At 54.3% G+C, this 14,429-nt stretch overlaps 4 non-coding genes and 1 pseudogene across 4 annotated transcripts; all 5 read left to right on the top strand.

Moving 5' to 3' along the window:
• Positions 1–5,927: 5,927 nt before the first annotated feature.
• LOC142926407 (5S ribosomal RNA) lies at positions 5,928–6,046 on the top strand. The gene has a single exon (XR_012943332.1). It is a non-coding gene; the product is annotated as a 5S ribosomal RNA (ribosomal RNA).
• A 432-nt stretch (positions 6,047–6,478) lies between these two features.
• On the top strand, positions 6,479–6,597 carry LOC142926252 (5S ribosomal RNA). Its single transcript, XR_012943177.1, has one exon. It is a non-coding gene; the product is annotated as a 5S ribosomal RNA (ribosomal RNA).
• Positions 6,598–6,850: 253 nt separating this feature from the next.
• On the top strand, positions 6,851–6,969 carry LOC142927122 (5S ribosomal RNA). Its single transcript, XR_012944047.1, has one exon. It is a non-coding gene; the product is annotated as a 5S ribosomal RNA (ribosomal RNA).
• A 186-nt stretch (positions 6,970–7,155) lies between these two features.
• On the top strand, positions 7,156–7,274 carry LOC142928429 (5S ribosomal RNA; annotated as a pseudogene).
• Positions 7,275–7,526: 252 nt separating this feature from the next.
• On the top strand, positions 7,527–7,645 carry LOC142925971 (5S ribosomal RNA). Its single transcript, XR_012942895.1, has one exon. It is a non-coding gene; the product is annotated as a 5S ribosomal RNA (ribosomal RNA).
• Positions 7,646–14,429: the final 6,784 nt, after the last annotated feature.

Raw genomic sequence — 14,429 nt, 5'->3', positions numbered from 1 at the left:
CCCTACACCAACCACGCTCACTCCTACACCATCCACGCTCACCCCTACACTGTCCACGCTCACCCCTACCACATCCACGCTCACCCCCACCACATCCACTCTCACCCCTACACCATCCACGATCACCACTACACCATCCATGCTTTCCCCTATACCATCCACACTCACCTCTACACCGTCCATGCTCACTCATACAACATCCACTCTCACCCCAACACCATCCACGCTCACCTTTACAATATCCACTCTCACCCCTACACCATCCACGCTCACCCCTACAACATTCACGCTCACTCCTGCAACATCCACGCGCACCCCTGCAACATCAACGCTCACCTCGCCAACATCTACACTCACACCAACACCATCCACGCCCACCCCAACCCCATTCACTCTCACCCCTACAACATCCACGCTCACTCCTACACCATCCATGCTCACCTTTACAACCTCCACGCTCACCCCCTACACCATCTACGCTCACTCCTACACCATCCATGCTCACCTTTACAACCCTCATGCTCACCCCCTACACCATCTACGCTCACTCCCACATCATCCACGCTCACTCCTCCAACATCCACGCTCACCCTTACACTATTCACACTCACCCCTTCAACATCCACGCTCTCTCATACAAAATCCACGCTCACTCCTGCAACATCCACGCTCACCCCTACCACATCCACGCTCACCCCCACCACATCCACTCTCACCCCTACACCATCCACGCTCACCACTACACCATCCATGCTTTCCCCTATACCATCCACACTCACCTCTACACCGTGCATGCTCACTCATACAACATCCACTCTCACCGCTACACCATCCACGCTCACCTTTACAACATCCACTCTCACCCCTACACCATCCACGCTCACCCCTACAACATCCACGCTCACTCCTGCAACATCCACGCTCACCCCTGCAACATCAACGCTCACCTCGCCAACATCCACACTCACCCCAACACCATCCACGCCCACCCCAACACCATCCACGCCCACCCCAACCCCATTCACTCTCACCCCTACACAATCCACGCTCACTCCTACACCATCCATGCTCACCTTTACAACCTCCACGCTCACCCCCTACACCATCTACGCTTACTCCTACATCATCCATGCTCACCTTTACAACGTCCATGCTCACCCCTACATCATCCATGCTCACCCCTACACCATCCACGTTTTCTCCTACAACACTCACGCTCACTCCTGCAACATCCACGCTCACCCCTACACCATCCACACTCACCCCTTCAACATCCACGCTCTCTCATACAAAATCCACGCTCACTCCTGCAACATCCACGCTCACCCCTACACCATCCATGCTCACCCCTACAATAGTCACGCTCACCCCTACACCATTCACGCTCACCTCTACAACATCCACGCTCACCCCTACACCATCCACGCTCACCACTACACCATCCACGCTTTCCCCTATACCATCCACACATCTACACCGTCCATGCTCACTCATACAACATCCACTCTCACCCCCACACCATCCACGCTCACCTTTACAACATCCACTCTCACCCCTACACCATCCACGCTCACCCCTACAACATCCACGCTCACTCCTGCAACATCCACGCTCACCCCTATACCATCCACGCTCACCTCTCCAACATCCACTCTCACCCCGACACCATCCACTCTCACCCCAACACCATCCACTCTCACCCCAACACAATCCACTCTCACCCCAACACCATCCACGCCCCACCCAACCCCATCCACTCTCACCCCTACAACATCCACGCTCACTCCTACACCATCCACGCTCACCTTTACAACCTCCACGCTCACCTTTACAACCTCCACGCTCACCCCCTACACCATCTACGCTCACTCCTGCAACATCCACTCTCACCCCTACAACATCCACGCTCACCCCTATACCATCGACGCTCACCCCTACACCATCCACGCTCACTCCTACACAATGCACGCTCACCTCTACAACATCCACACTCACCCCTACACGATCCACCCTCACCCCGACAACATCCACGCTCACCCCTACAACATCCACCCTCACCCCAACACCATCCACGCTCACCGCTACAACATCCACCCTCACTCCTACACCATCTACGCTCACTTCTACAACATCCACGCTCACCCCTACACCATCCACCCTCACCCCTACAACATCCACGCTCACCCCTACAACATCCACGTTCACCTCTACAACGTCCACGCTCACCGCTACACTGTCCACGCTCACCTTTACAATGTCCACGCTCACTACTACACCATCCACGCTCACACCTACACCATCCACGCTCACCCCTATACCATCCACGCTCACCCCTACACCATCCACGCTCACCACTACACCATCCATGCTTTCCCCTATACTATCCACACTCACCTCTACACCGTCCATGCTCACTCATACAACATCCACTCTCACCCCAACACCATCCACGCTCACCATTACAACATCCACTCTCACCCCTACACCATCCACGCTCACCCCTACAACATCCACGCTCACTCCTGCAACATCCACGCTCACCCCTGCAACATCAACGCTCACCTCGCCAACATCCACACTCACCCCAACACCATCCACGCCCACCCCAACACCATCCACGCCCACCCCAACCCCATTCACTCTCACCCCTACAACATCCACGCTCACTCCTACACCATCCATGCTCACCTTTACAACCTCCACGCTCACCCCCTACACCATCTACGCTCACTCCTACACCATCCATGCTCACCTTTACAACCTCCACGCTCACCCCCTACACCATCTACGCTCACTCCTACATCATCCACGCTCACTCCTCCAACATCCACGCTCACCCCTACACCATCCACACTCACCCCTTCAACATCCACGCTCTCTCATACAAAATCCACCTCACTCCTGCAACATCCACGCTCACCCCTACAATAGCCACGCTCACCCCTACACCATCCACGCTCACCTCTACAACATCCACGCTCACCCCTACACCATCCACGCTCACCACTACACCATCCACGCTTTCCCCTATACCATCCACACTCACATCTACACTGTCCATGCTCACTCATACAACATCCACTCTCACCCCTACACCATCCACACTCACCCCTTCAACATCCACGCTCTCTCATGCAATATCCACGCTCACTCCTGCAACATCCACGCTCACCCCTACAATAGCCACGCTCACCCCTACACCATCCACGCTCACCTCTACAACATCCACGCTCACCCCTACACCATCCACGCTCACCACTACACCATCCACGCTTTCCCCTATACCATCCACACTCACATCTACACCGTCCATGCTCACTCATACAACATCCACTCTCACCCCTACACCATCCACGCTCACCTTTACAACATCCACTCTCACCCCTACACCATCGAAGCTCACCCCTACAACATCCACGCTCACTCCTGCAACATCCACGCTCACCCCTACACCATCCACGCTCACCTCTCCAACATCCATACTCACCCCGACACCATCCACTCTCACCCCGACACCATCCACTCTCACCCCAACACTATCCACGCCACACCCAACCCCATCCACTCTCACCCCTACAACACCCACGCTCACTCCTACACCATCCACGCTCACCTTTACAACCTCCACGCTCACCCCCTACACCATCTACGCTCACTCTTGCAACATCCACTCTCACCCCTACAACATCCACGCTCACCCCTATACCATCCACGCTCACCCCTACACCATCCACGCTCACTCCTACACCAGCCACGCTCACCTCTCCAACATCCACACTCACCCCAACACCATCCACGCCCACCCCAACCCCATTCACTCTCACCCCTACAACATCCACGCTCACTCCTACACCATCCATGCTCACCTTTACAACCCCCACGCTCACCCCCTACACCATCCACGCTCACCCCTACAATAGCCACGCTCACCCTTACACCATCCACGCTCACCTCTACAACATCCACGCTCACCCCTACACCATCCACGCTCACCACTACGCCATCCACGCTCACCACTACACCATCCACGCTCACCCCTACACCATCCACGCTCACCAATACACCATCCACGCTCACCCCTACAATAGCCACGCTCACCCTTACACCATCCACGCTCACCTCTACAACATCCACGCTCACCCCTACACCATCCACGCTCACCACTACGCCATCCACGCTCACCACTACACCATCCACGTTTACGCCTACAACACCCACGCTCACTCCGGCAACATCCACGCTCACCCCTACACCATCCACACTCACCCCTACAACATCCACGCTCACCCCTACAATAGCCACGCTCACCCTTACACCATCCACGCTCACCTCTACAACATCCACGCTCACCCCTACACCATCCACGCTCACCACTACGCCATCCACGCTTTCCCCTATACCATCCACACTCACATCTACAATGTCCATGCTCACTCATATAACATCCACTCTCACCCCTACACCATCCACGCTCACCCCTACAACATCCACGCTCACTCCTGCAACATTCACGCTCACTCCTACACCATCCACGCTCACCTCTCCAACATCCATACTCACCCCGACACCATCCACTCTCACCGCGACACCATCCACTCTCACCCCTACAACATCCACGCTCACTCCTACACCATCCACGCTCACCTTTACAACCTCCACGCTCACCTTTACAACCTCCACGCTCACCCCCTACACCATCTACGCTCACTCCTGCAACATCCACTCTCACCCCTACAACATCCACGCTCACCCCTACACCAGCCACGCTCACCCCTACACCATCCACGCTCACTCGTACACCAGCCACGATCACCTCTCCAACATCCATACTCACCCCGACACCATCCACTCTCACCGCGACACCATCCACTCTCACCCCCCACTCCATCCACGCCCCCTACTTGGGTGTCTGTATATACATCTGGGGTTATGTGTTTCCTCTCTCTCGTAAATTTAGCTCTTCTGTACCTGATGATGGCTGCTTGTGTTGCAACCGAAACGTCGTACGCTATTGTTATTTTATTATTTTTTATTTATACGTGACTTTACCGAAAAAAACAAAGAGTAATTCTTGCAGTCACGAAAGCTTCGAATCAAGTCTGAACCACCTCTAAGGGAGGTATTAGGTCTGTGTCTTTGTGTTGTCTCTGCTTGTGCATCTGCCTTTGTGTCTTGGCTTGGATTTGTGTCTCTGTGCTGTCTCTGCCTGTGTGTGGGCCTTGGTGTTTCCGAGTGTGTGCTGCCGTGCCCCCTTTGTTCCATGCATACCTCATGCTAATTTGTCCCATTGTCTCTCAGCCTCACCTTCTCTGCCTATTTAAGGCGACTTCACTGTGTGCGTGTCTGTGCTGGTTCACTCTACTTGGATGTCTATGTGTGTGTGTGCGCAGTCTGTATTTTAAATTTCATACTTAACTTGCAATTTAACAATCTTTGAAATAGCGTAATCAACCAGACTATGCGTTAATTGTGTTTTGACCGACCGTCTGTGTTGCTTTATATGGTTTCCAAATTATGCTAAACCCTGATTGTTTGGTATGCTTCTCTCTCTGTTGTACCCTGTTGTATCTGTATTAGTTCCCCCCTACTTGGGTGTCTGTATATACATCTGGGGTTATGTGTTTCCTCTCTCTCGTAAATTTAGCTCTTCTGTACCTGATGATGGCTGCTTGTGTTGCAACCGAAACGTCGTATGCTATTGTTATTTTATTATTTTTTATTTATACGTGACTTTACCGAAAAAAACAAAGAGTAATTCTTGCAGTCACGAAAGCTTCGAATCAAGTCATCCAGACTGTTTGATGCCACTCTTTTGGGGATCAACCAGGAGCACAGAATAAAGGTTTTATGAGCGATGACCTCCAAAAGTATAGTTGAATGTTGATTGTTTTATACATCTGAATGTGCGACAGGTCTTTGCAAGCATGGCCTACGACCATATCACCCTGAATGCGCCCGATCTCGTCTGATCTCGGAAACTAAGCAGGGTCGAGTCTGGTTAGTACTTGGATGGGAGACTGCCTGGGAATACCAGGTGTTGTAGGCTCTTGTTTACTTGGATCTGGATGGCTCGCTTTTTACACTTCGACTCATCCAGTGAGTGCCCCTGCCAATTTCACGTCGATATGGTGTACTGCATTGGGATCAATATTTTCTTGTAAAATAATGTTTGATGCCACTCTTTCGGGGCTCAACCAGGAGCTCAGAAACAGGTCCCTGCAGGGTGGGCTGGTAGGACAAGTCTCTGCGCTGTCTATTACTGATTTTATACACCCAACAGCACGAGATTTCACTTCGTTAAAGTATTGAAAGGGGACGGACGGACGTACGGACACATTAATCTATTGCAGGCTGGTACACTCAGTTTACAACTTCGTTCCTACCAGTATAAAGATTTTTTGAGCGATGACCTCCAGAAGTTATGTTGAATGTTGATTGTTTTATACATCTGAATGTGCGACAGGTCTTTCCAAGCATGGCCTACAACCATATCACCCTGAATGCGCCCGATCTCGTCTGATCTCGGAAGCTAAGCACGGTCGAGTCTGGTTAGTACTTGGATGGGAGACTGCCTGGGAATACCAGGTGTTGTAGGCTTTTGTATATTTGGATCTGGATGGGTCGCTTTTTACACTTCCACTCATCCAGTGAGTGCATCTGCCAATTTCACGTCGATATGGTGTACTGCATTGGGATCAATATTTTCTCGTAAAATACTGTTTGATGCCACTCTTTCGGGGCTAAACCAGGAGCTCAGAATAAACGTTTTCATGAGCGATGACCTCCAGTAGTATAGTTGAATGTTGATTGTTTTATACATATGAGTGTTGGACAGGTCTCTGCAAGCACGGCCTACGTCCATATCACCCTGAATGCGCCCGAACTCATCTGATCTCGGAAGCTAAGCAGGGTCGAGCCTGGTTAGTACTTGGATGCGAGACTGCCTGGGAATACCTGGTGTTGTAGGCTTTTGCATTGTTATATCTGGATGGGTCGCTTTTTACACTTCGACTCATCCAGACTGTTTGATGCCACTTATTCGGGGCTCAACCAGGAGCTCAGAATATACGTATTCATGAGCGATGATTTCCAGAAATATAGTTGAACTTTAATTGTTTTATACATCTGAATGTGTGACAGGTGTGTGCAAGCATGGCCTACGACCATATCACCCTGAATGCGCCCAATCTCGTCTGATCTCGGAAGCTAAGCAGGGTTGAGCATGGTGAGTACTTGGATGGCAGACTGCCTAGGAACACCAGGTGTTGTAGGATTTTGTATTTTTGGATCTGGATGGGTCGCTTTTTACACTTCGACTCATCCAGTGAGTGCACGTGCCAATTTCACGTCGATATGGTGTACTGCATTGGGATCAATATTTTATCGTAAAATAATGTTTGATGCCACTCTTTCGGGGCTCAACCAGGAGCTCAGAATAAAGGTTTTATGAGCGATGACCTCCAGAAGTATAGTTGAATGTTGATTGTTTTATACATCTGAATGTGCGACAGGTCTTTCCAAGCATGGCCTACGACCATATCACCCTGAATGCGCCCGATCTCGTCTGATCTCGGAAGCTAAGCAGAGTCGAGCCTGGTTAGTACTTGGATGGGAGACTGCCTGGGAATACCAGGTATTGTAGGCTTTTGCATTGTTGTATCTGGATGGGTCGCTTTTTACACTTCGTCTCATCCAGTGAGTGCACCTGCCAATTTCACGTCGATATGGTGTACTGCATTGGGATCAATATTTTATTGTAAAATACTGTTTGATGCCACTCATTCGGGGCTAAACCAGGAGCTCAGAATAAACGTTTTCATGAGCGATGACGCCGACGTGTTCAGTGAGCACGATTCGGATGTGGGCCGGACTGACCTTGTTAAGCACCAAATTGACACCGGTGCCGCCCGACCAATTAAACTCCCCGCATACCGAGTGGGCGCGCCTGAACGGGCCCAGATTAAAGAGGCCATCGTGGAAATGCTCCGAGATAACATAATCCTACCCTCAGCGAGCCCCTGGTCTGCCCCGGTGGTACTGGTGATGAAAAAGGATGGGTCGACCCGATTTTGTGTTGATTACCGAAAGTTGAACGCAGTCACCCTCGGCGATGCCTTCCCCATCCCCCGCATCGATGACACCTTTGACAGCCTCGCGGTGGCGTGGTATTTTTCCACCCTCGATCTAGCATCCGGGTACTGGCAGGTGGATATGGCGGAGGAGGATCGGCCAAAGACTGCATTTACCAAACCGATGGGACTGTTTGAGTTTCGGATACTCCCGTTCGGACTCACTAATGTGCCTGCGACGTTCCAGTGGTTGATGGAGCTGGTGATGCGGGGCTTGCAGTGGGAACAGTGCCTAATTTACCTGGTTGACGTGATAGTGTTCAGTATATCTCTGTCTGAGGACTGGTCCAGGTTATGAGAGGTGTTCCAGTGACTGCGAGCAGCCCATCTCAAACTCAAGCCACGTAAGTGTTATGTTGCGCAGCACGAGGTGGGGTACCTTGGACACCGAATCAGCGAGGCAGGGTTGCGCACCGATCCGGAGAAGGTACGCGCCATAGTGGAATGGCCATGGCCAAGGAACCTGACGGAGATCAGGTCATTCTTGGGGCACGCCACCTATTATCGTCGATTTGTAAAGGGATTCAGCGAGATTGCACGCCCCCTCACCCAACTCACTTCCCCTAAGAACCCTTATCAGTGGACGGAGGCCGCCTGACGGCCTTCACCACCCTCAAAGACCACCTCACCCATACCCCCACCCTGGCTTTCCCGGATTTTTCCACTGATTTGATTTTGGACACCGACGCCTGCAGCTATGAGCTGGGCACGGTGTTGTCACAGGTGCAGGATGGGATGGAACGGGCCATCGCATACGCCAGCTGGACCCTGAGCAGGGCCGAGCTGAACTATTGCGTGACCCGTCAGGAACTGTACGCCGTGATCTTCACATGTAAACAGTTCTGGCCGTATTTGTATGGCAGAAAATGTCGGGTGCGGAGTGACCATTATGCTCTGCAGCTCCATCTCACATTCAAGAAATCGCAGGGGCAGATGGCCCGATGGCTGGCGCAGCTGCAGGAATACAACCTGCAGATCGAGTACCGGGCTGGGCGGATGCACGAAAATGTGGACACCTTGTCGAGGCAGCCCATGGTGTGCGCCGAGACGAGGGCAGAGGAGGCCTGCCCATGCTTCATGGGGGACGCTGCCAACAGGCAACGCCCCCCCGGGAGCGCACTGAGACTAACCCCCCTCTCGCGAGAGAGAGTGCAGTATGCGCCGCGGAGACCCCTACAGAAGGAGCCGACGGACTGCCCCACCCTGACCGGGCGGATCCAAGAGGACGTCGGCTGCGTCTTCCCGGGCCTGGACGACGAGCAGTTGAGACAGACCCAGCAACGGGACCCGGATCTGGCGGCAGTGGAAGTGGCCCTGCGGGAGAAGAAGAGCACCCTACCAGGACCCTGGAGTGGTTTGTATGCCCGGTTGTGTGTGCAGAACGGGGTGGTAAGAGGGTGCATCTGTGTTCCCTCCCAGGTGCGACCCCAGCTGCTATGGCTGGTGCACGACCACCTGCTCGGGGGCCATGATGGGGAACGGCGCACTCGGGAGACCCTGCGTCGCCAATATCTCTGGCCCAAATTGGTGCAAGACGTGGCCGCCTGGGTACAGGACTACCGCGCGTGTCAGCAATGCGGGCCGAAACCGGCACAATATCAGGTACCCCTGAGGCCGTTCCGCGTCAGTCGGACAAACCAGCTGGTTGGGATCGACCTACAGGGGCAATTTCCGCGATCCCACCGGTGGAGTATTTCGCACGCTATCCCGTGGCGGTGGCCATCCCCGATAAGACGGCTCTTGTGGTGGTCTGGGCATTCGTGGAGCACTACGTACTTAAGCACGGGATCTCCGAATGGGTCATTACCGAGCAAGGTAGTGAGTTCGAGGCAGAGCTGTTTCAGGCGCTGTGCCGCGAGTTCGGAATCCAGAAGGACCGAACCACGGCGTAGCACCCCCAGGTGAACGGTATGGTGGAGCGTATGAACCAGACCTTAGCTGGGAAGCTCAAATGCATGGTGGCCGCAACTCAGCAGGACTGGGACGAACACCTCCCCTATGCCCTGTTCTCCTACGCCACCACAGTACACACGTCTACGGGACAGACCCTGTTCCTAATGATGTGTGGCCGTGAGTCTCGTCTACCTGCAGATCTGCTGTTCGGCGTTCCCCCACTGCAACGGGATGAGGGGAGCCGCCCCGTGGAGCACCTGATGGAGACTCTGCGAGGGGCCCGGGGCGGGGCCTACCCACAAGGAGAGGCCGTGCATCGGCACCAAGAGCAGGGCGCCCGACCCCTTATGGAGCCCCCCTTCTACTCGGCGGGCTCTAAGGTGTGGCTATACACCCCTCGTGTCGGGGCTGGACAGCTGGGGAAACTGACCACCTACTGGCGCGGACCCTGGACCGTGGGGCGGCTGATCTCCCCCTGGACGGTGCTGATTCACGGCGGAGACAGGGGCCGAGAGATGGTGGTCAACGTCCGCCAATTAAAACCATGGAAGGCAGCCCCAGCGAGGGAGAACCCCGCAGTTTGGGTACCCCGAAATCCCGGGGTCCCAACACCCTCCATGCTCGGCCCCGAGGGGTCACGGCCCAGGCCAGGGGGGGCGGGGACGATGGCACCTAAACCCTGCTGCCTCTGAGTTTGTTCCCCAGCCCACAGGTGCCGAGGGACGAGAGGAGCCATTGGAATGGAGGAAGAGACCGCCGCTAAAAGCCCAAAAGACGGAGCCACCACCCCCGAGGCCAGCCACGAGGGCCGGGCGAGTCCCGCCGACCCCGCGGCGCTACCTCGTGGGGGCAACCCAGGCGAGATGCTCCAGTCAACCCAGGACGGAGACTGGCACCTCGGCGGGCTATGTGGTGCCATAGCAGCGAAGCCGCTCCGTCGGGGCCATGCCTGCAACGCCACCACGGGAGAGCGTGCAGGCCGAAGCTGCTTCTCCCTCACCATCCCCAAAATGAGCACACACAACACACACACCCCCCACGTAGGACCTCGTGGGGAAGTCACCTGGCCTCCAGGTTTTCACCCAGGGGCCTTCTTCGTAGGGACATCCCTCACGGTTTCCTGGGGCCAGGGAATTGGCCGACTTCCCCCAGGTTGAATTACACCACAGAGCCGTGAATTGACGTGCAATTGCATGCTCACGATAAGGCTACTCAGTCACCGCGGTTAGGTCCACACGAGCACCAGGGGAAGCATCCGATTGGCCGGAAAAGTACGCTTGCACGCCGTGGCCAATGGCAATGGCCCAACGGCGGCCCCTGTTGATGGGTAGAGAGGGAAGCAGACGTCTGTGAAGGCACCGAGGTGGGCGCACCAATGGCGGTGGGGTATCGCGGGTTAGCCGGGCAGACCTTTGATGTAGAGAGGGATAAAATGGGAGAGGAGAGCGACGATGGGGGTTCGCGTTCTCCTCAAATGAGCGATCGGAGCAGTCAGCTTGCCGGCCACTGGGTCGTCCGTGGGACGAGTCTCAGCGAAGCCAGGCCCCGCTCCCCGCAAGAACCTCGTGCAGCCTCGTCTCTCCGCGACGGCCCACGCATCGCAGGCGGAACGTGAGTACGAAAGCGAGAGTGGGGAGTTTCACTCCAAGGGGACGAGGTAGATCAGCTTTAGACCATCGGGAGATAGGTTAAACCTGCCCTGCTGACTCGGACTGACTCGGGTAATAGTAGCCCACAGACACGCCAGGAATAAATCGTCAGTGATCAACAAACCTTGTTATGTGGTTTCTGCGAGTGTGGAACGGGCACATGGTGGTGTGAGTCCGCTCGTCGTGGTACGGGGATTTGCACGTGGGTAACTCTGTTGAGGCGGCCATTGTGTGCGGGCCCGACCGGGGTTCCTGCGTCGTACCCTGTGTTTGTGCGCGAGTGTGTATTTACCCACGTGTTTGCGCTCGCCCCTGCGCATAGCTCGTGATTAGCGTGTGTGTGTGGCGAGCGGCGGCGGACTCGTACAGGGGCACGGGAGGTTACTCATCCGCCCTTGTGTTTAATGTGTGCGTTAGGTAGACAGGCGGCGTACACGCACAATTATCCATACTGCCTTTGTTTAGCGTGTGCCCGCGGTGAGCGACGGTGGACTCGCCTGGGTACACGTGGGATTATCCCTACAGCCCTTTAAACAATCTCCATTGCCCGCCCTCGGTGGCAACGCGTGTGCGAAGGACGTCATTGCCCTCTGACCCCCTCTTCAGCGCGTGCGAGTGGTGCGTGGGGTTGTGTGAACGGATACGTCGCGTTTGAGTGGCTGAGAAGCGACATATTGATTCCAGGCAGCCATGCGCCAGCCCCGAGCTATGCCCCCCAAACAGAACCTGCGGACCCGAGGGGCTCCAGCGCGAGGAGAGGAGCTGGGGAGCGGCAGCCCTCTCCCCACGAGTGAGCAGTTGGATAGCGGCGACTCTCACATGAGCGAGGAGTCCGGAACCTGCAGCTCTCCCGAGATCAACCCTCCCCCGGAGGGGGAGCCAGGGGCCCACGTCCTTCACAATATCGCGTCCCTCCTACGTTCTCTGCGGCTGTGCCGATCTGATTATAGAGTGCTTTGGGAAGGGTAATTGCCCGAAACGTGTTTTGATGTTGCGCGCCAGTTCCTCGTGAGAGTGGACCGGGCTCTTCTTCTCGTAGAATCGCAGCCGCGCGCTCTGCTCGGGAGTCGCGAGCGACGCGCGGTTGCGTGAGGCGCCGTCTGCTGCTACTGCAGCAGCTGCAGTAGCCGAGGAGGGCTCTGGTCTCAACCGAGAAAGCGGTGATATAGAGGATGTGTCACCCATCCTCACACACTCGCACAACACAAACAGCACGCATACCTTCCGCACTCGACATCACGCATGCCTAACGCATCAAGGGTCGGAGGTCAGGGATCACCACGTCACGCACGCGGCACGCTCGGGCGGGGAAGAGAGATCGGGGTGTGAGCACGACGTGCACGAAACGCAATCTGATGAGTGAGTGGTTGACACTCGGATCGGATTGGTGCGGAGAGCGGATCGGGAAAGAGCGAGAAGTGGGAGAAAGGTAATTGGTGGAGAAGAGGTTTAAAAGTGGCTGAAAAACGTGGAACTGGGTTGGTTTGATGATGAGTGTTGCTGTAATGTACGAGCGGTGACAACGAAATAAATAAGTTGAAGTACACCAGCCCGAGTCTCCTTTTCAATGTGTCCTCGTCGTCCTCACCATGTCTGGACGTGGCAAGACCGGTGGTTAATCTCGAGCCAAGGCAAAGTCCCGTGCAGCACACTCGCACAAATATTTTCATAACCAAACGCTCTCAGCATTGAGCGTTTGGTTACAAAAACATGTTTTCTGTCGGTAGGTTTTCGCAGTGCATAGTTGTGTACCAAAACGATTTCAGAGTCATGCTTTCGAACAACCATGCAGTAAAATCTATTTCATTCGTGGTCTCAACAAAGAGCATATTCTGTACACGATATTTGAATGTTGCGATAATTTGCACCCGAATTATGGGGAAGTGAAATCCAAACAATGGAAAGAGGTTTTACATCTGACACTTGTTATGACCTCGTTATTACATCTTTAAAAATGTGCAGTTTCAAAGATTAACATCTTATTTAGATGATGTATACTGAATGGTGCCAAAACAACCACTGCACGGTCTCTCGTGGTTTTAATCGAGTATCTTTTTTTGGAAGGGTATTTTCTTGAGAAAGGAGCAGCACTTAAGGACACCAAAGCAGCTCATAGCCACTTGACTTTGATGCGGCATTCTGCAATGATACAAACCACGAGCGTCGAGTTTGTTATGAACACGGCTCCAGCATCGAGCCCTTTGCAAGCTGACGACCCCAATCAACACGCTCTCTTAGCATCACGTCACGACTCCACTGACCAATGAGAGCGCGCTCTGCGCCAGAGATCTCTGATCTCCAGGTTCGCAGCGCGCTAACCGTTGCACCACCGCTCCCCACACTTTCACAAACAAAGACAAAGATCCCCCGTGTAGCCTTAACAGAATGTTGGGGCAGGTACTGTTAGCGACTACCTATGAAGAACGGCACGGTACACGAGGGCATAAGTGACCAACACCATCCCCGGCCGCATTTGTTTCCCTAGTCGTGATGTTTACACAACGTGTTGATTTCAGGCTGAATTAGCGAGGCCAATAACCGATTCAGACAATCGTCACTTGTCTTTGCCGTGAGCGGGAATCGAACTGATTGGCCGGCTTCGTGGCGAAGTGCGTTAATCACGACACTACCGCTCCCCACATTCACCAGCCCACACAAAGACACAGATCCCGCAGCACCTACCCCCCAACAGCCCTAACAGATTATTAGGGCAGGTGCTGTGAGCAAGCATCTGTGAAGGCCAGCACGGCTTGGCGAA

Source organism: Petromyzon marinus, chromosome 23 (genome assembly GCF_048934315.1).
Source record: "Petromyzon marinus isolate PM22_M1 ecotype Great Lakes invasive population chromosome 23, UKy_Petmar_22M1.pri1.0, whole genome shotgun sequence".
In the NCBI taxonomy this organism is placed as follows: domain Eukaryota; kingdom Metazoa; phylum Chordata; class Hyperoartia; order Petromyzontiformes; family Petromyzontidae; genus Petromyzon; species Petromyzon marinus.
The sequence above is the reverse complement of the archived record's forward strand: the minus strand, read 5'-3'. Positions and strand labels throughout refer to the sequence as shown.